The sequence below is a fragment of the Panthera pardus genome, unplaced genomic scaffold (genome assembly GCF_024362965.1).
Source record: "Panthera pardus isolate Hobbes unplaced genomic scaffold, ASM2436296v1 HiC_scaffold_24, whole genome shotgun sequence".
Lineage (NCBI taxonomy): Eukaryota > Metazoa > Chordata > Mammalia > Carnivora > Felidae > Panthera > Panthera pardus.
The window spans coordinates 37,590,579-37,609,919 of NW_026526810.1; the positions used below are offsets into that span (position 1 = coordinate 37,590,579).

The 19,341-nt window shown below is 42.8% G+C and overlaps 1 long non-coding RNA gene across 1 annotated transcript in view; it reads left to right on the forward strand.

The window, feature by feature from the left end:
- The first annotated feature begins 553 nt into the window (after positions 1–553).
- LOC128772767 (uncharacterized) overlaps positions 554–19,341 on the forward strand; it is a 70,648-nt gene continuing 51,860 nt past the window's right edge. The window contains exons 1-2 of the long non-coding RNA XR_008416921.1: positions 554–664; positions 17,024–17,324. This is a non-coding gene — a long non-coding RNA (uncharacterized LOC128772767). The remainder of the gene's footprint in view (positions 665–17,023; positions 17,325–19,341) is intronic.

The following is a 19,341-nucleotide window of genomic DNA, read 5'->3' on the forward strand; positions in this document are numbered from 1 at the left end:
AAAGGTACCATCTTGACATTTAGAATCTGAAATTAACATGAGAAAAACATTCCAACCACAGATGGGGGAGGGAGACTGAATTTTATAGAGAGGGAGGCGGTTGCTAGGACAGGTTGTGCCTGACTACATTCAACATGTTTCTCTGGCTTCCTTCATTCTCTGCTGGAAGCCTGCACAGGGCTTTAGCTCTGCCTGGATTTGGAAATCCTTTTCTCCAGAGTTTGTATCCATCAGGCTGCCCTGGGATAACTAGTTTAATGAGAAAGTATTTAAAGGGAGACCAGACTTCCTTCAGTCATTCATTTGTATGTTAAGTACTTATTGGGTGTCATGAGTCAGCAGGTGTTAGAAGCAGCCCATGGCTCTCTTCAAGGGACTTCCCTGAGAAGGGAACACAGGTGAAAGGGAGGCCATAACCCCACCAGCCTGTCTGACCAAGGCGGGGGTGGGGGGGGGAGGGGGGAGGGACATTACATTGCTTACCTGTGACATCACAAGGACATCCAGCCACCCTTGGTCCTTGCTGCTAACAACCTGATCCACCGTCCTGAAACTTGCTTACCCATACAGTGTTTTGGGTGACAGTCACATAAGCTGACATATGTGGAAGGTGCTTTGTAAGCTGGGAAGAGGCCTGTGCATACAGGAAAGCATGCTCCGTTGTGTGAGTGATGGCGTCTCCTGGGTGGGAAATGGAGGGTATGATAATGACAACCTAAGGCATCCAAGCTCATTTCAGCTTCACCTGTTTATATATTTCAGGTGAAAGTGATAGATGGGTGACTGTGTGCACTTGTGGGCAGAGTTCGCGAGAGTGCAGGGAACGGGAGCTTTCAACACGGCTATGAAGACAGTGCTCGCTCTCTTCCCCGGCCCCTCAACCGTGTCAGGTTGAACCCGTAAAAATCGCCTCCAGTTCTTGGAAGGAGTGGCATTTGCTTCTTTCTATTCCTCTTGCATTTTTTTTAAATGGAAATCTGTGTTTTTAGGAGTAGGTGTGTCTGTTTCTGCCGATCTGCCTGTCACTTTTGAGAAAAGCTTGATGAGGAGAGGAAGGAGCTGGCAGTCCCCAGAACATGACACCTGCTTCCCCGGTTCCTCTGGCCCAGGTTCTCCTTCTGACAGAGGCTCTTCATGCCAGGGCACGAATGGCAGGAAAGGACTAGCAGCTCAGGGCCTGGAGACCTTTTAGTTCCCCCCAACAGGCACTGAGTGCCGACTCTGTATCACCCATTATGCTAAAGGCTGAGGGTACCAAGAAGCAGCTCTGAGGACAGACCCGGAGAGATAAAGCACCTAAACTAACAATTTCAAAATAATGCAGAATCACTGGATTCCCTGGATCCTTCATGGGATGTGGTTTCCTAAAAAGGTGACACCGGAACTGACTGTTAAGGGACAACCAGAGGAGCTGGTTGAAAGGAGCAGGTGGTTAGTTTGGGTGGAGGTTCTGCGTGAACAAAGACACTAGGGAGGAAATGGGGGGTGGGGAGAGCAGAGGAAACCTACCTGGTTTGACATTTCTGCTAGCTTAAATTCAAAGCCTGGGGTGGTTGGTGAGAGACCAGGAAAGCTACCTAGAAGGGCAGGAGGCAAGTTGCAGACTCTAAGGGCTTTTAGCCAAAGGAAAGATAAACGTTGTGAACATCTAGATGAGCAGGTTCCAGTGTCCAAGACAGCAGAAAGTTTGCAAGGTCAGCAGCATGGTAAGTGTTGTTGCCATTGACCAGCACGGTAAATGGCAATTGCTGTTGCTTTGTGCCCTTTTGTTTAATTTATTTTTAAAAAATGTTTGTTTGTTTATTTCGAGTCAGAGATCGTATGCAAGAGGGGTGGGGGCAGAGAGAGAGAAAGAGAGAGCGGAGAGAGGAGAGAGAGAATCCCAAGCAGGCTCCACACTGTCAGCAGAGAGCCAGATGTGGGGCTCAAACCCAAGAACTGTGAGATCATGACCTGAGGCAAAATCAAGAGTCAGATGCTTAACTGACTGAGCCACCCAGGCATCCCACTTTGTGCCCTTTTTATGTTACATGTGTGGAATATACACAAGCAGCCTGAGAGTGAATGGTAGGGCCAGAGATTCTGGGCTAATCAGACTCAAGACTGCTTGGCATGTCCTCCAGAACACTGCCCTTTAGAGATGAATGAATGTCCCTAAGCCCCTTTCACCCTTATGTGTATATTTGCATAATAATGAGTTTCATGTTTACTAACAGAATTCAGTAAAACTGTAATGAGTGAGAATCTTTTAAGGTAATCTTTCCTCCAGATAAAAATAAGATACATGATTACCTACAGAAAATTCAGATAATGCAGACAGGTCTGAGAAATAAATTTTAATTGTGTTATTAAATGGTAATCATTGGTAATATTTTACATAGAGCGTATATTTTTAGTTCCCATTTTTAAACTTGTCATTGTAGAGTGAATGTCTCCCACACAGAGAAGGTGGGTGTGCCAGTTGCCAACCCGTTACCTCTCAGCTTTGAATACACCGTTCTTTTCTGCTTGGTGAACCTGAGAGCTAGACCCCGTGGACATTTCTCCTTTGCCAGCTGGCTGGGTGTTAGGCTCTGTTAATAGAAGGTGCTGGTGTGCCACTTCGAAGCCGAAAAGGGGTAGGTATTTCCCTTCCTGGTGCTGGGGCCAGCAGGTCTGTGTGGAAGGACTGCGTGGTGTTCATCTCAGCATCCTGCGTGGATCAGCTCCACTAGCCTACAGCCTCCGGCAGGTTTTCCCATTACCCAGAGACCGTTGCTATGGACCAGCTCCCCTCTGCAGCCTCTGGCAAGTTTCTCCACCACCTGACTGGCTGCTCCTACAGGCTGTTTCCAGCCCACACTTCTGGCAAGGAACTTTGCCACGAGCAGACCCATTCTTACCCTTACAGAGGACGAGTTATTAGTTCCTTCCTCTCACTGCTCTCTAGATGTGCTACTTCTGAACTCCTTAAAGTTATCTTTTACCCCTTTTTAGAAATCAATCACCTTTACTAGTTAGGACGTCTTTATATTAAATGTTTCTGTCCAAGCTCTTGATATTGTTTTTACTTACTGACTGGCCCCTAACTGATGCAGAGTGGGAAGAGGAGAGGTGTAATAAGTAATCGGGGAGAAAAGAATGGTTCCCTTTCTTTTGCCTGCAAAATTATAACACACACACACACACCTTTACCCAAAAGCCATTGAGAATCACTAGTTTTGTAAAAATTTTTTGTGGGCCAGGTTTTCCAGAAAGCAGACTTGAGTTGGTCTTGTGCTGTTCTTTATTAATAAGTGCAATCATAAGGAGCAAGAGTAAGGGCAGAGTGGGTAACGTAGGGAAGAAGAGAAACCCAATATGAAGACACATTAGGAAACTGGCCGCCTCTAAGTACGGCTGATGGCTCAACCCTGCCACATTTCCAGGAAGTGCCATAGACTGCTTTCTGCTCTCCACCGGCTTCAGGTGCACACAAGGGGCTTGGTGCGCTTTGAAGTCATTCACTGTGCATAGATATCTTTCCTACGATACGTAATGTGGCAATCTCTGTGTACCTCTGGTTATTTTTCTTAGAGAAAATTATTTAAAATCTATTTATTGTGTCAAGATATAGAGAATGAGGATTTTTAACCAGAATTTTCTTGGAAATTTCAGGTAACTAGAACTCCTTACTTCCTGAGTACTCTGCTTGGTAGAATTTTGTGTTTACTATATTTTCAATAGTCAGATCTTCTTATTGTGGCATAGATGGGCCATTCATGTAATAGCATGGTTTTTTGTGCATCGGGGGGAGGGGTGAGACGAGGTGGAACCACCAAAGATATGCATTCAAACAGAATCTTTTGCAAATTAATATACATTTAATTACAAAGTTGTTTTTCAATATCATAAAGTTAGAGTCTATTTACCTTTGAATTCTCAAGGTTCTTCTGAATCACTCTTGGCTATGGAGATTATGCAAATTATGCCCTCTGAGCACCCCAACTTCACCAGATGGAATAGCCAGAAGAGAGCAGCTCAGTACCACTGTCCTTAAGCAAATGCACACACTCGAAGTTGGTTAAAACTGGACCATGGGGCGCCTGGGTGGCTCAGTCAGTTGAGCGGCCGACTTCGGCTCAGGTCATGATCTCACGGTCCGTGAGTTTGAGCCCCGCGTCGGGCTCTGTGCTGACAGCTCAGAGCCTGGAGCCTGTTTCAGATTCTGTGTTTCCCTCTCTCTGACCCTCCCCCGTTCATGCTCTGTCTCTCTCTGTCCCAAAAATAAATAAACGTTAAAAAAAAAAATTAAAACTGGACCAGCCAAATTAGTCCTCCTCTGTAAGAGGCAAGAGTGGAACCAGGAATGGGAAATGAAGCCCAAAGCTCAGAGCTGGGTAGGCCCAGGAAGTGAGGGATGAAGGCAGTGCAAGAGAGAGCCAGGCAGGAAGACTGGTGCTTTTCAGAGAATGGTAACACCTCAGTCTCCTTGTTAACAGTTTCTACAACCAATGTGGTCAGAAGACCCTGTCTCAAGGGCCTGGGGCAGGCAGACGGCTGACTGTGAACCACGCCCGCCCATATTTTTTGTCTACCAACTTTACCCCCACCTTGGGGGTCCAGATTTCCTTCTGGAAAACTCTCCTAAACTTTAAGAGAAAATTAGACTGTCTATCATATGGGGTATTGTATGGGGTATTTTTTTATCAAAAAATTGCCATGAATTTCTTTCCTTGATGCATAATTTATAAAAGAGGAGATGAGAGTACACCATAACTTGGATGATTCTGTTGACTCTGGAAACTGCTGAGGCAGCACAGCATGAGATGCAGGAACCCTAGAGTCCAGAGCCCTCTGTGTGCATGTGCTTGTGGGTCAAGTATGCAAGACCACCCCACACAGACCTCAGTGGCCATTATTCTTTTAGGGCAGACACGCTTGCCTCCACTTCACTTGCTCAATATTGGATCCAACAATGTGGATCCAATATCTCCTTCAAGTTCAGCTATTTGCTTGGCCGGCCCAGGTTTTTAGTTCATGGTGCTTCACCCCAATGGATCATAAAAACTGGTAAGAGGGAGCTCTGAGCACTCCAGTTTTATTCCTAGTCGAAAGTTGGGTTTTCCCCCTCATATCTGAATGAGTATGAGAAATTGGCATTTGCTTGCTTTCTTGGCTTTTCAGCTCACTTGATGAATTTGAATTTTTCTACATTCAGCTTGACTGCTCTGTTGGAGAAGTGAATGGAGATTCTTGGAATCAAGGCAGTTCTTCCCAGGGTTTCTAGTAGCCAATGAGCTGAGAGTTCGTGTGTTGGAATTACAGATCCCTTTGGAAATCTGTTGAAAGCGACGAACCCTCTCTCAGAAAAATGCTCATACACATAAAACTTTGCACATAATCCTCAATACTGGTGGCCCCCTTTTGGAAACCTGTCTCTGGACCCATGTTTTAAAGTCTCAAACTTAGGTGAGACAGATAGAAAAACAGCGCAAGGCAATGTTACGATTAGGAGATAAAATTGAATGGTTTGTATATGACTGTGTCTAAACTGTGAATGTGAGAAGGACTTCCAAGAAAGTGGCAAACACTGCAAATAGGATCTAAAAATAGGATCCAGGAGCTGTGTGGTCCAGATGGACATGTCCTTGATCTTTGATTATCAAGGGCTCCAAGAATTGGCTGTCTTGGTACGTGCTTCCTTCCCAAACTAACATTACACATTAGGTGTCTCAATAGGCATCCGGTAAATACTTACTTTGAGATGAATTGACCTGAATTCTTCATATGGGCACCATGCCTTTACTGCCCTACAAAGCCTTACTGCCTGTGTGGCCATCATCTGGTTTGGTGAGAAACACACCGGGAAGCCAGTGAGTCAGCTTGGAGGTAGATACGGAGTTTTGTTTGTGAAATGACTCACAAGCTTCCAGAATGTACAGAAGAGCATCTATCTGAGTCCTGGATAGAGGAAAATTTAAAAAAAAACTTGAAACAATTGGGTATAGTTTTGTTTGTAACAGCAAATACAAGTTCAAAGTCCAATTGAACAATGCCATCGATTTAAAACCTAGATTCCCAGCATTCTTCACAAATCCATTTAACAAATAGTCACAGAGAACCTGCTGTATTCTAGGTATGTACTAGATCCTGCAGATCTGGATCTTTACAAAAGGGGGCACCACAGATCTGAGCTCTGTCCTTACAGAATTTAATCTAGAAGATGCAGAAACTACCACCCTAGTCATTCTGTAGATGAAGAGAGCAAGTCCCAGTAAGAGGGGGAATGATCTGTCCAGGATCACACAGCTAATTAGGAACTGAATTATGACCAGAGGCCAGGGCTTCTGGCTTTCCAAGAACATAATCCTGTTAGTAAGAATTCGATGGTGAAATGGAAGGGATTGTAATATTTTACAGTCAAGCATTTATTAAACTTCTGTATGCTGTACTGGTCCTTGGTTAAGGGCCAGAGACTCTGAAATGTATAATGAATAGTTTGACCTTCTGAGATATCGTTGCTAAAGTAAATTTGCTTGTAAAAGCCAATGATTTTAATAGGATGGATTTTTATATGGGCAAGGTACAAACAAACAAGAGCTTAGTTTAGGCGATCACAGCCAATTCTTGGAAGGAAAAATAGGAAAAAGGAAAGCAGAAGAGGGAGGAGACAAATGGCAGCGATAGAAATGACAAGCAGAAATTGAAACATGTTCTCGTGATGGAAGTATTTTACTCAGAGGAGACTGAATTCCCCTTTGTAATGTTATAAACCACACTGGCAAAAAACCACCAGCACCCTGAGGACCCACACATGTGCACAGACAGAGCCGTCAGCATTGGAAGCTGGGAGAAACAGCATCAGGCAGTTCTGCCACTTGGGGAGGAAAGAATCCCTGACCATAAATACTTTGGTGAGATAGAATTTCTAGCACACACTGAGCCGGGGGCTTGCAGGTGGGCCTTTGAAGTCATTCCTGGGGTTTGGCAACAGTGTGGTGCCTCTCGGCAGCCTTTATTGATGTAACCATTAGAAAGTGACATGATTTGCTTACTAAGTTTCTGTGTAATTTGCATCTTAATGTCCTATCATTAGGATATAAGTACAGGCAAAGGGAATTGAGTAATTTAGAAATTCCCTCTGGGGATTTGGTCCCTCAGCACTGAACCGGGAAGGCTGCAGCCTGGAAGAGCAGGTATCTGAGCAGATTCACGCCTGGAGAAGTGCTTTGAGATGAACCCACTGCTGCATTGAATCTGCAAGTCTGAGGTGCGGGATTGGGTCGTTAGTGGCACGTGTGACGTCTGAAGTTGGCGCTCACTGAGCTCCATTCTCGGTGTCTCCAGGAGGCCCCTGGTGCTTTTAGTTTGGGTTTTTTCTTCCCTGTGTTTTGTGCCTGCCAATGACTGTAGACAGCGCACACCCATTGCCTCCCGGCATACGCAGTTCTGCTTCGGAACCATCTATCTTTGTTTTGGCTCCTTAGCAGTGGAATCGTACAAGGAAAACCCTGGGAGTCAAACAGCCCTGAATTTATTTAAATCCTTTCCCGGGTTGGGTTAACATGTCTGAATCTCAGGGAGCTTTCATCTGGAGGGTGGATAAATTGTTAATTTGAATAATTGTTGTGCGACCTAATTGAGAGAATATGCTTAAAGTATCCAACAAAGTGCATGAGTCAGCAAGTGCCTAAAAACAACACTGTCCCCTGCTTTTCTGTGAGTGTCTCATTTGGTTTCTGCACCTCTCTGACTCTCAGATGAAGCTCTGTGACTACCCAAACATTGCATTTTCCTCTGGCTCATTCTCGAGAATGCAATTTGATTGCCTCGATTGGCTGCTTCTTGTAAATGGGCAAAAGCATCAAATGATTTGTCTGAGTCTGTTCAGGAAAGAATTCGATCCAGCCCTCCTCTTTCCTCTTGCCAGAGCTGAAAGCCGCAGCTGTGTGTACATAACATGAGGGCTGAAAGCACTGCTCGAGAGCATCTAGTCCAACCCTCTTGGATTTAAGATGAAGAAATCAAGGGTGAGGGTGAAGGGATGTGCCCAAAGCTGTGTGGCCACTTAGCTGCAGAATAAGAACAACTGATGTCCCCTGTTTTTATGGAGATTTCATCATTTTTCAAAATACTTGCAGGTATTTTGTTTGACCCTCTCTACAACTTTCAGAAGACAAGGTATTCTCCCCATTTTACAGATGTGCAAACTGAGAGTCATAGAGCAAGCAGTTCAAAGTCTCAAACCCAGAGCTCTGAATTCTTAGTCTGGTTGTCCTTTCCAGGCCCCGACCCAGCTGCTAACACTCCTCTGATTAGCTCTAAAAAGTGTTTTCATTGTCCAAAGCTGGGATACCTTACATGTCACTGGTCTCCCCTTTGTCAGGGAGGAAAGTTCTCAGATAAATGCTTAAAGGCAAAGGGGCTCAAGGACAGAACATATAGAGAACACTGACCTCCCCCCACCCCCACACACAGATATTTGCTCATTCATTCATATAGCAAGTATTTACTAAGCAGCCCAGTATTCAGGGAAACGTACTAGACGATACAGGAACATGGAACTGAATCAAATACCATCTCTGCCCTCCAGGAGCTTACAGTCTAGCAAAGGAGTTTACTGTCCTTGAGCATTTATCTAACCAAGAGCCCTTCTATTTTAAATAACAAAATAAAAATAAATAAAACTTCACTGTTTGAAATGTTTGGGCCCATTTTCCAGACTTAATAACTATAGTCTAGTGATCTTAAAAATTGATAACTGAGGGTCTTTCCAAGTCCCAGGGCTGAAATTCAACCACTTATCGCTAAGTAAGACGTGAGATTGCAGATCAAGAAAAGCTGGGGAATTGCATTCGATGTGCACTGAAACCCTGAAGGTTAGTTTCTAAATATATATAGGTTTCATTGTTCCACTTTCTGACTGGATTCTGGAAATGGGTAATCCATTTTGAGATTGTAATTAATTGAATGTTGGCTAATAGAGCTTCTGTTGCATATCTTTCACAAAGCAAAATGTAGAACCCATATTCATTCATTCAATAATCATGAAGTCCTATTTGCCAAATGCAGTGTGGGGTATGAATCAGGTGTTTAACCTCAGGGGAGTTTAATCTAATTGATCACAGATGGCAAATATACAACGTGAATGCTCCCGTTTCTGTTTCTGGTGCTCATGACTGACAATACCAGCTGATCACAGAACTCCTTTGATGCATCGAGATCTGGTCTCAGAGTCTTTGTCATTACAAAGCTTCAGGTCACTACTAGTGATTCAAAGCTGCTCACTTGTTGAAACCTACTTGCCACCCTCTGTGCTAAATGAACACTTTCTAACTCCTCAGAGCTGGAGAGAACATAGTGGTATAGCCGGTAAGGCCAGAGCAAAGGACCAGACCAAGATAAGTATAAATCCACTTCGATTTACTCTTTTAGCCCTTCCATGTATTTCAATTATATAGAAGAGCATCTTTTGTTAAAATACTTGAAGCTTGGTTTTGATCAGTTGTATCCAAATTCAGTAATAGGGCCAATAAAAAATTTAATCTCATTAACAGGTATTAACTACATAAAAACTATTGGGTGGTCACCTTAACAAAAATTAGAGGTATACATTTAGGGCTGCTTATGATCTATGAGAATTTTAGTTTTATGAGTCAGTCTCTGTAAATGTCGGGCTAAATCACCTTTAGTTGTAAACATTCTGAGTAAAGTGTACCAACTGATGTGGGTGGCAGACAGGATGGATTCAAGTAAGAGTTCATGTTCCCTTTGCATCCAGAAGTTGGATTCTGGAGATCTTTTTTGTTGGGTTTTAGCTTTTGTCTCTCAAAGTGGGCAGTGTTGGTCATATCCGAGGAAATCGTTCAGACCAACCTTGACAATGAAGAATATGTTTCCACTAACTGAAAATTCTACAAGTCAAGGCAACAGAGGATGGAAAAAAGCCGGTGTTTCACACAGACCACAGACGAAGCAAACCAACCAGGTGGTGCACGTCTATGACTAACCCCATCACCACCCTGGCCTGCAATAATGGAAGCAGAGGCACCAGAACAAGGCAGTGAGACCCTCTCCAACTCTACCTGCCAGATCATCACTGTAGCATTTTGTCCAGCTGTAGGTTTCCACCTTTAAAAAGCTGGAGGTGGGGCGCTTGGGTGGCTCAGTCGGTTAAGCATCCGACTTTGGCTCAGGTCACGATCTCACAGTTCGTGAGTTCGAGCCCTGCGTCGGGCTCTGTGCTGACAGCTCAGAGCCTGGAGCCTGCTTCACATTCCGTGTCTCTCTCTCTCTCTGCCCCTTCCCTGCTCATGCTGTGTCTCTCTCTGTCTCAAAAATAAATAAACATTAAAATAAAATAAAATAAAATAAAATAAAAAGCTGGAGGCTGCTCTGGATAATAAAATACCTGCAAACCATGTCCTAAGAAAGACTGCTAAGGGATGAGAGAGGCTCCTTATGGTAGCAGATCCAGATTGGGGGGGGGGGGGGAGGGGGGCTAAGTTTGTACAATTTTGAGAGGAGGAGGTCTTTAAGAAAACACATACAGCGGTGCCTGAGTGGCTCAGTCAGTTAAGTGTCCGACTCGGTTTTGGCTCATGTCATAATCTCACAGTTTGTGGGATTGAGCCCCAGGTAGGGCTCTGTGCTGAACAGCGTGGAGCCTGCCTGGGATTCTCTCTCTGTCCCTCTCTCTCTCTGCTCTTCCCCCACTCATGCTCTCTCTGTCTCTCTCAAAATAAATCAACTTAAAAAAAAGACGACAAAATTACAAATACACAATTAGATATGAATTGGAATATTTATTTTCAATGAGGATCACAACAAATTACTGGAGCTTGGAGATTCAGGTCCCTTTTTTCTGAGAGCTCCAGAAATATTTAAGTAGAAATGCTTTCTGGTGGAACCCTGGCTTCCCCTTCCCTCCTAGGACCCTGTTGTAACTCTCAGTGCTTGCGGCATCTTGTGCTGGTGAGGGGCCCTGATGTCTGAATTTTGGGAGCTTCACAGTTAATCCACCTCTAATTGTAAATGGGGGGTGGGGGGGGTGGGGGTGAGCCAGTGGATTCCTACTTTTCTAAAGCTGGTTTGAATTGGACACGAGGCAGTGATTCAGTAAGACCTAAAACCCATTCCAGAGACCGAAACTCCCTAACCTTTTTTTGGATAAACACCTCCTAACTCTATATGCATGCAGGTTGGGGAGGAAGCCTTTGAAGACTGATGGGGAAGATGCCAGTAGCTGGGTCCACCGCTTCAGGGACCATGGGAGTTGCTTCTCTTGTGGTCCTGGAGACAGAAATTGGGCCCAAGTGAGAAAGTGCAGCAAGGAGAATTTGGGCAGCAGTGTAAGAACGCTGACAACCAGAACTGTTCATCCATGGAATTAGCTTCCCTGCCATGAGAGGAGGGAAAGCAGAAACGGAATCATTACCTTTCAGAGTCCTGTAGCCTGCGTCCCTTCATCAGGGGTAGAGTTTGGTCTGGAATTTGATCCCTAAGGTCCTTTAAACTCCCAGGTTCCGTGTCATTCCATTGTGGTCATCCGTTCTTTTTTCCTGCCCTATTTTTATTTATCCTTTTTCTCGGGCCCCCCTTTCCACTGTCCGCCAACGCGGTTTGCCCCACTGTGGGCTCATGCTGTCCTCCTCTCCAGCCCCAGGGTAGACCTAGGTTCTAATTCTGACCACCGTAACTAATCCATGGTGGTACCTGACTGGATTTAGTTTGATGAGAGGAGTCTCGGGACTTTGGTGGTTCTATCAGGAATAGAAGAGCTCTGTTTCGCGGAGTTGTTGAGCCAGAAGATACAGGCCTGGGACTGCGGGTGGCCATCTTGCCCTCTTGAGAGAGATGCCCTGAAAAGGAAGCCGGGAGATGGCAAGATGAGTATTTTCTGGCACTGTTTGGGAACCCGAACTGAGCCAGGCCTGAGGTTAGACCCCCTGGCCTTTGAGCCAGCGGTTTCCCACTTTTCTCAGGCTGGTTTGAATTCAGCATGACTCAGAGATTAAGACCTAAAATCCATTCCACAGACCTAAAACTTCCCTAACCTTTTTAGATAAACACCTCCTAGCTCTTTATTTTTCCAAGGAGATTATGGCTGGTCTCATTTATACTACTTTACGTAGTATAAACACTTCATAGAAGGGTTGTGTTATGTGGTTTGTTAGCATTTTGAATTTTTAGCCCATTTTTGGCATTACAGTGCTATTATAAATTAGGCTTCTGGTGTGCAGCTTTCACTCACATGACATCCATAATAGAGTTTCATATTTTTGGATGTAGGTGATCACACTTTCCCACCTAGAAGACTAAGGTGATGTATATGTTTACCTTTGGGAAGAAGGTGGAGAATTTTGCTATGGCAGGTATTCCTAGTCTTTTTCATCTTGGTCCCTGATACGAGATTTATGTTCCCACTCACAGAATATGACAAGCTAATAAATTAGACTTGCTGACAACCCTTCAATGAAGAAACTATTTTTCTGCAGTTAACAGTCCTTTTTAGATCTTAATAAGCTTACTTAGTGTTAATCATCTTGTCATTGGCAAAACGGTCTCCCAAAGAATGGGAACTCTAATGAAGACGGGCCATATTAAAAATGCTTTTCTTCTCAGGCACAAGTCTTTAAGTGAAACACATATGTGAAATCAGCACACCATACAGGCAGTCCTTACTTTGCATGGTAGTGCCGAAGTGTAAAAATGACTGAGCAAGTCACCCTGAATAACGGTGACAAAAAATGACAGTTGTTTTCGTGACCTTTAAACATTTTTGTCAAAACATTTAAAATCTGTCTTACTGTTGACTGCAAATGTATAAGGAGAATTTAGAAGTAGTAAAACTAATACTTAGTGCGTTGTGATTTAAAACATTAGAAACACTGAGCATCAAGCTGTTTACTTGGTAACGAACTAATCAGAAGTAGTTCAAACAGGGGCACCTGGGGGACTCAGTTGGTTAAGCGTCTGACTGGCTCAGGTTATGATCTCAAAGTTTGTGGGTTTGAGCCCCGTGTCAGGCTCTGTGCTGACAGCTCGGAGCCTGGAGCCTGCTTCAGATTCTGTGTCTCCCTCTCTCTCTGCCCCTCCCCTGCTCATACTCTGTCTGTCTGTCTCTCTCTCTCTCAAAGATAGATAAACATAATTTTTGTTTTTAAGGTGAGTTCAAACAGTGCTTGCTTGCTTTTCATCATCTAATTCATGATGGAGAACAAGCATCTTTTCTGTGCCGTGGTGAGTAGTTATACTTCCTTCTAAGTTTGGGTCAGCTTCCAACATTTTATCCTTTGCACTTTTAATGGTGTGGAAAATCTCTAAGGGTCCCTTTAATGTAAAACTTTTGCTGGCATCACTTCCTCTGGGACTTCATCCTTTTCATCATAAGCAAAATGGGCGGGGTGTCTGTCGAAATCCTGCCTATAAATCAAGTCTAGGATTCTGTCAGCATTGAATAAACAGACCTACTTAGGCTCCATGGAGAGTCATTTTGAAACCTGGGTCCTGGACCCAACTCAGTGTTCGAAATGATAGCGCTTTCCTGTATTTTCAATAGCTCTTATTTAGATCATGCTTTCATTTTTTTAATGCTCTCATGTTCCTCATTATTCTCTGAGTTAGGGCTCGGCAGAAACAATTATCCCCAGTTTAGAGAGAAAGGAAATGAGGCCCCAAATAATGAGACAGTGGCAGCAATTAGGATGTTCAGCAGCCCCATTTCCTCTTCTTGGGCACAGAGCTAAACTACGTTTCCCAGCTCCTTATAAGTAGGTGGAGCCATGTGACTAGTTCTCACCAAATGAATGTGAGGGGAGGAATGTGTCATTTATGGGTCGGAACATTAAGAGAGGGTGAGACTTCTCCATGCCTTCCCTCCTCCCTCTTCTACAGTGACCTTGGAGACCATTTGTGAGGATAGTAGAACTACAGCAGAAAGAGCCTGGGTCCCCGAGTCACCTGTTGGAGGAAATCTGTCCATCCTGCTTTGAACTTCGGTGTATGTGACAAGGCCTTGTTTGTCATGTTAAGCCACGGAGATGCTATACTTTTTATCGTAACAGTTTGCCCTGACTAATGCGGAAGCTGTTGAGTGATACGCTCTAAGTCACGCGGGTTGTCATTAACAAAGGCGGGTCATGAGAACAAGCCTCCCAGATCATGTATGTATAAAGGTTTGACTATGCTAGTGGTCTAAGGAGTGGACAGACTTTGTGAAGAGGTGCTTCTAAGTTAGCGAGCGAAATAAATACAGGTCCTTCTTTTCTTTTTTTTCTTTTTTTTTTTTTAATTTTTTTTTTTTTACCGTTTATTTATTTTTGAGACAGAGAGAGACAGAGCAAGAACGGGGGAGGGGCAGAGAGAGAGGGAGACACAGAATCCGAAACAGGCTCCAGGCTCTGAGCGGTCAGCACAGAACCCGACACGGGGCTCGAACTCACGGACCGCGAGATCATGACCTGAGCCGAAGTCAGCCGCTTAACTGACTGAGCCACCCAGGCGCCCCCAGGTCCTTCTTTTCTAAACCCACCCGTCTAGGGCTCCTCATTGTGACTATTCTTGGTGGGTGGTGAATGTATCCTTTGTATTTGCTCCACATCAAGAGATCACTACAACTACATTGTAAATTAGCAAAGATACTTAAGGTCTGTTGGGTTTTCTCTGTCCATAGGAAGAAAGTCAGGTCTTAAACACAAAATGCAATACAAAGCCCAACATAATAAACTTTGTTATTATGGCCAGCCTGGCACAGTCTTCTAGATGGCGTCTCAGGGCTACTTTTAGAAAGCACTTCCACGTGGATCTTGTTCTGTTTCATAGGGATGAAGTATGGACTCTCCGTCCTTCAGTGCAGTAGAGGAAGGAAAAGAAAGACGCCATTTCAGAAAGGAAGAGTCTGGTCATGAGAGTACTGCTCCTCATCGTTTTTATTTTTCAACATCAGCTCTTGGTTTATACTGGGCCTTATAAAACTAGGGAAATGAGAGAACTGATTCAACCAGGATATTAATTTCTCACAGAAGAAAAATGAGAAATTTGGAGACGCTACATTATTTAGCATGCCACAAATAGCATTAAATAAGTGATAGGTTCAGGGCAGTCAGAGGCAGCTTTCGAAAAATATCTATCAAGGACCATGGCAGGTTGCACAATGGGAAAGTTGGTCTTTGAGAAGGTCATGTTTATTGCCTGACACTTGGCTTGCTCACCATCAGCATGATCAAGCATAAGACAGGGCACACTCAGTACCAAGTGGTTTGTCCTCTCTAGGACCTCTTCTTAATTATCTGAAGTGTTGACAGGTCAGTAAAATTTGTTTGGAAAGTCTAGAGATGTTTTCCCAAATGTTGCAGAGTTCTCCCCCTGCCCTCCTTTGCTAGCTCTCCTTTTTCGTAGTTTCTACCTTAGAGACCAGCATCATGGTCATCAAGAGTAAGAATATTTTAAAGAGTTGTCCAAAGCACTTTCAGAAGCATTCATAACAAGTTTGCTAAGTGAACAGTCAACTTTTAATCCCTATCTCTTCAACCACTTCCCCCCGCCGTTTAAAAATTTTGTATTATGTATTGAATACCTACATACATATATTTGTATCGATTGTGTAAGTTATAAAGAACCAACATTAGAGCAAACACCCATTTGTAAACATTACCAGTGTCCCCACAAGTCCCATAGGCCTGTTCCTACTGCCATCCACCTCCCTCCCCACAGAAGAAACTGTTATCCTCAATTTGTTCTTATTATTCCCTATGTATGTACCCCAAAATTTATATGTATGTTTCCCTAAGTCATATAATTATATAGTTTGCCTTTGCACACTCTTGTATTTAGCATTTTGTAATTATATTATATTGTAATTATATTGTATAACTCTTTTGCTTCCCCTCCTCCATTCTTTTATGTACCTGAAATTCAACCTGTGGATGCATATAGCTACTAGATTCGTTTGCATTGTATGAATTTGCCATAATTTATGTATCCATTCTACTATTGATGCATATTTGGGCAGTTTCTTTTCTTTATTTAAAGCAGTACAGCTATAAATTCTGCTGTACGTGTCTCACACGCAGGCAAGAGATGCCCTGGAGCAGTAGATCTCAAACTTCAGCGTGCATTTGCATTGCCTGGAGCACTACAAAAATCCGCAGACTTTATCCCCAAGGATACTGATCAAGAATCCTTCTGGGCCGCCTGGATGGCTCAGTTGGTTGAGTGTCTGACTCTTGATTTTGGCTCAGGTCATGATCTCACGGTTTGCGAGATCAAGCCCCATATCCGGCTCTGTGCTCACAACATAGAGCCTGCTTGGGATTCTCTCTCTTCTCTCTCTGTGCCCCCCCCCCCAAATAAACATTAAAAAAAAAATAGAATCCTTCTGTGGAGATCAGGCATCTGCATCTTTACAAACTCTCCATTGATTCTAAGACACACGATCCACTGACTTTCCCTTTGAGAACCACTGTTTGATGTACAAACCTAGGGTTAGAATGCCACATTATAGGGGTGCCTGGGTGGCTCAGTCGGTTAAGTGTCCGACTTCGGCTCAGGTCATGATCTCACGGTCCGTGAGTTCAAGCCCCGCGTCGGGCTCTGTGCTGACAGCTCAGAGCCTGGAGCCTGTTTCAGATTCTGTGTCTCCCTCTCTCTGTCCCTCCCCTGCTCATGCTCTGTCTCTCTCTGTCTCAAAAATAAATAAACGTTAAAAAAAATTTTTTTTAAAAAGAATGCCACATCATAGAAGATGTGTATGTGTAACTACTTTGAAATTCAAAATTGGCTTCTATAAGTGGTTATGCCTCTGAAACTCTGTAAGAGTTTCCATTGTTTCACATCCTTTTCACATCCATGCCAGCATCTCAGCATTTTTCATGTTTGCTAATCCTGTGGGTATAAAGTGGATTTCATTGTGGTTTTTATTTACATTTCTAATTACTCATGAGATTACGCATCTATTCATATTGTTGTTTCATTTGACATTCCTGTGTCTGTTTTTCTACAGGACTTTAAAAAACTTGTTCCTAATTTTCTGTCAGCTTAGCGTTTTCTTCTTGATTTCCAGGACAGATTTCTCGTGTTGGTCAGAGATGGGATGGAAGAGGTGGCAGAAGAGGTGAGGCATGAGGAGGACTCCCACCACCATTGCTGGCTTTGAAGATGAAGGGGACCACAAGCCAAAGAATGTGGTGTGGCTCTTAGAAGCTGAGGACAACACTAGCCCAACAGCCAGCAAGGAAATGGGGGCCTCAGTCCTGTAAATGCACGGACCTAAATTCTGCCGACAGCCTGCATGAGCCAGCGATTACATTCTCCCCCAGAGCCTTCAGGAAGGAAGGCAGTCCTGCCACCGTGGTTTTAGCCTGGTAAGACCCATGTGTACTCTGAACCTATAAAAGTGTGAGTTATTCAATTGTGTTGTTGTAAGCTGCTAAGTTTAGTTTGTGTTAATTTGTTATGACAGCAATGGAAAACGAATACAAAACGAATGGGAGCTTTCCAGTTGGGTACAGTGTTTCATATTTATCCACCAGGTGAAGTTTCTTAATGATGCTTAGATCTACTGCACTCTTGCCAATTATCTGTCTTATGAAAAACAGAGAAAGGTACAGGTGGGATTTTTTTCAGTTTCTCTATGCAGCTCCGTCAGTTTTTGCTTTACACATTTTAAAGCTATGTTACTATATGTTATATTATTGTTATAGCTGTATAAATTGTTACAGTTATTTATAATTGTTACATTTTTAATCCTTTCTGAAAATCTTTGTCCTTTAACTGGATAGTCTTATAAATGTATCGAGATTAGTGAGATGTTTGGGTTCATTTGTCCTCCCTAATTTTGTGTTTTTCATTTGTCCTTCATATTGTGTTTATCTTTTTTCTCCTTTCTTGCCTTTCTTTTAGGTTTGATCATGTTTATCTTTCCGTCATTCTCTTTTTACTGTCACCAAAGTTGGGAATTTTATGCTCTGTTGCTATACTTTTACTGATTTCCTTAAACATATAAGTAGTTAATGTTTTCAAATACAAAGCTAATGTTTTACCCTTCTCAAAACAGTATAAGGAACTTAGAACATTTCTTTTTCTTTCTTTCTTTTTTTTTTTTTTTTTACTTATTTGTGTGTTTGTTTATTTATTTATTTATGAAGGTGTGCGTGCACAGGGTAGGGGCAGAGACAGGGAGACAGAGGATCCAAAGCAGGCTGTGTCCTGACAGCACAGAGCCTGATGTGGGGCTTCAGCTAGTGAACTGAGATCATGACCTGAGCCAAAGGCAGACACTTAACCGAATGAGCCCCTCAGGCACCCTGGAACTTAGAACATTTTAAAGTGATCATTCCCATCCTAACTTATTGGCTGTTTTCTTCCTAGAAGTTAAATGTCATTTTTTATGAGTCTCACAAATTGGATAATTGTTGTTTTATAAAGAAAATTTTCATTTACTTTTATCTATGTATTTATCAGTTTCTTTGCTTACATTTTCTCCTTGAATATCAAATTTTCATTTGGCGATCATTTTTCCTCTGCCTGAGGAATATCACTTAGAATTTCCTTTCATGCTGGTACTTTGGTAGCAAACTGATTTTGTTCTCTGACAGTATCTTTACTCTGCTCCCGGAAGATAATTTTATTGGGTACAGAATTCTGTTTTAACAATTCTCTTTTTCCTCTCAGAACAATAGGTCATTTCCTTGTCTCATGGATTGTGTTGTGGCTGTTGAAAAATCAGCTGCAGGCCAAGCGACATTCCTTTGAGGATGAACTCTTTTTTCCATAGCTGGTTTTAATATCATCTCCTTTTCCTGGGTGTTTTGAGATTTTATTTTCTTGTCCACAGGTGAATTTCTCCTTATTTATCCTGCTTGAGATGTTTTGGGTCTTGGAGTTGAAGGTTGGAGTTTTTGTCATTTCTGGAAATTTTTCATCCATTGTCTTCTGAATCTGTCTTACGTTTTCTCTCACTTCTTTCTTTAACTCTGATGATGCATATGCATTCCGTATAACTTACCTTCTCCGTAGTATTTTCATGTCATCTCAATTATTTTTGATCCACATGGCATTGTGGATAATTTCTTACCTCCGTCATTTGGCTAGTTTTCTCTTTAGCTTTATCTGTTCTGTCTACTGAGTGTTTTTATTCTAGTTATTCAGTACTTTATTTCTAGATACTCCCTTTGGTTCTTTTTCACATCGGCTATATCATTTTTAAAGTTCCATGTCCTTTATTCATATTAAATATATTAAAATATAATTATTTTTATTTTGCATCTAAAATTCCAGTATTCTCCTGATTGACATTTCTGTCAGCTGTCATCTATAGTATCTTGCTTCTTTGATGATGATGATGATGATTATATCATTATTTTACTGTGAACTGAGATT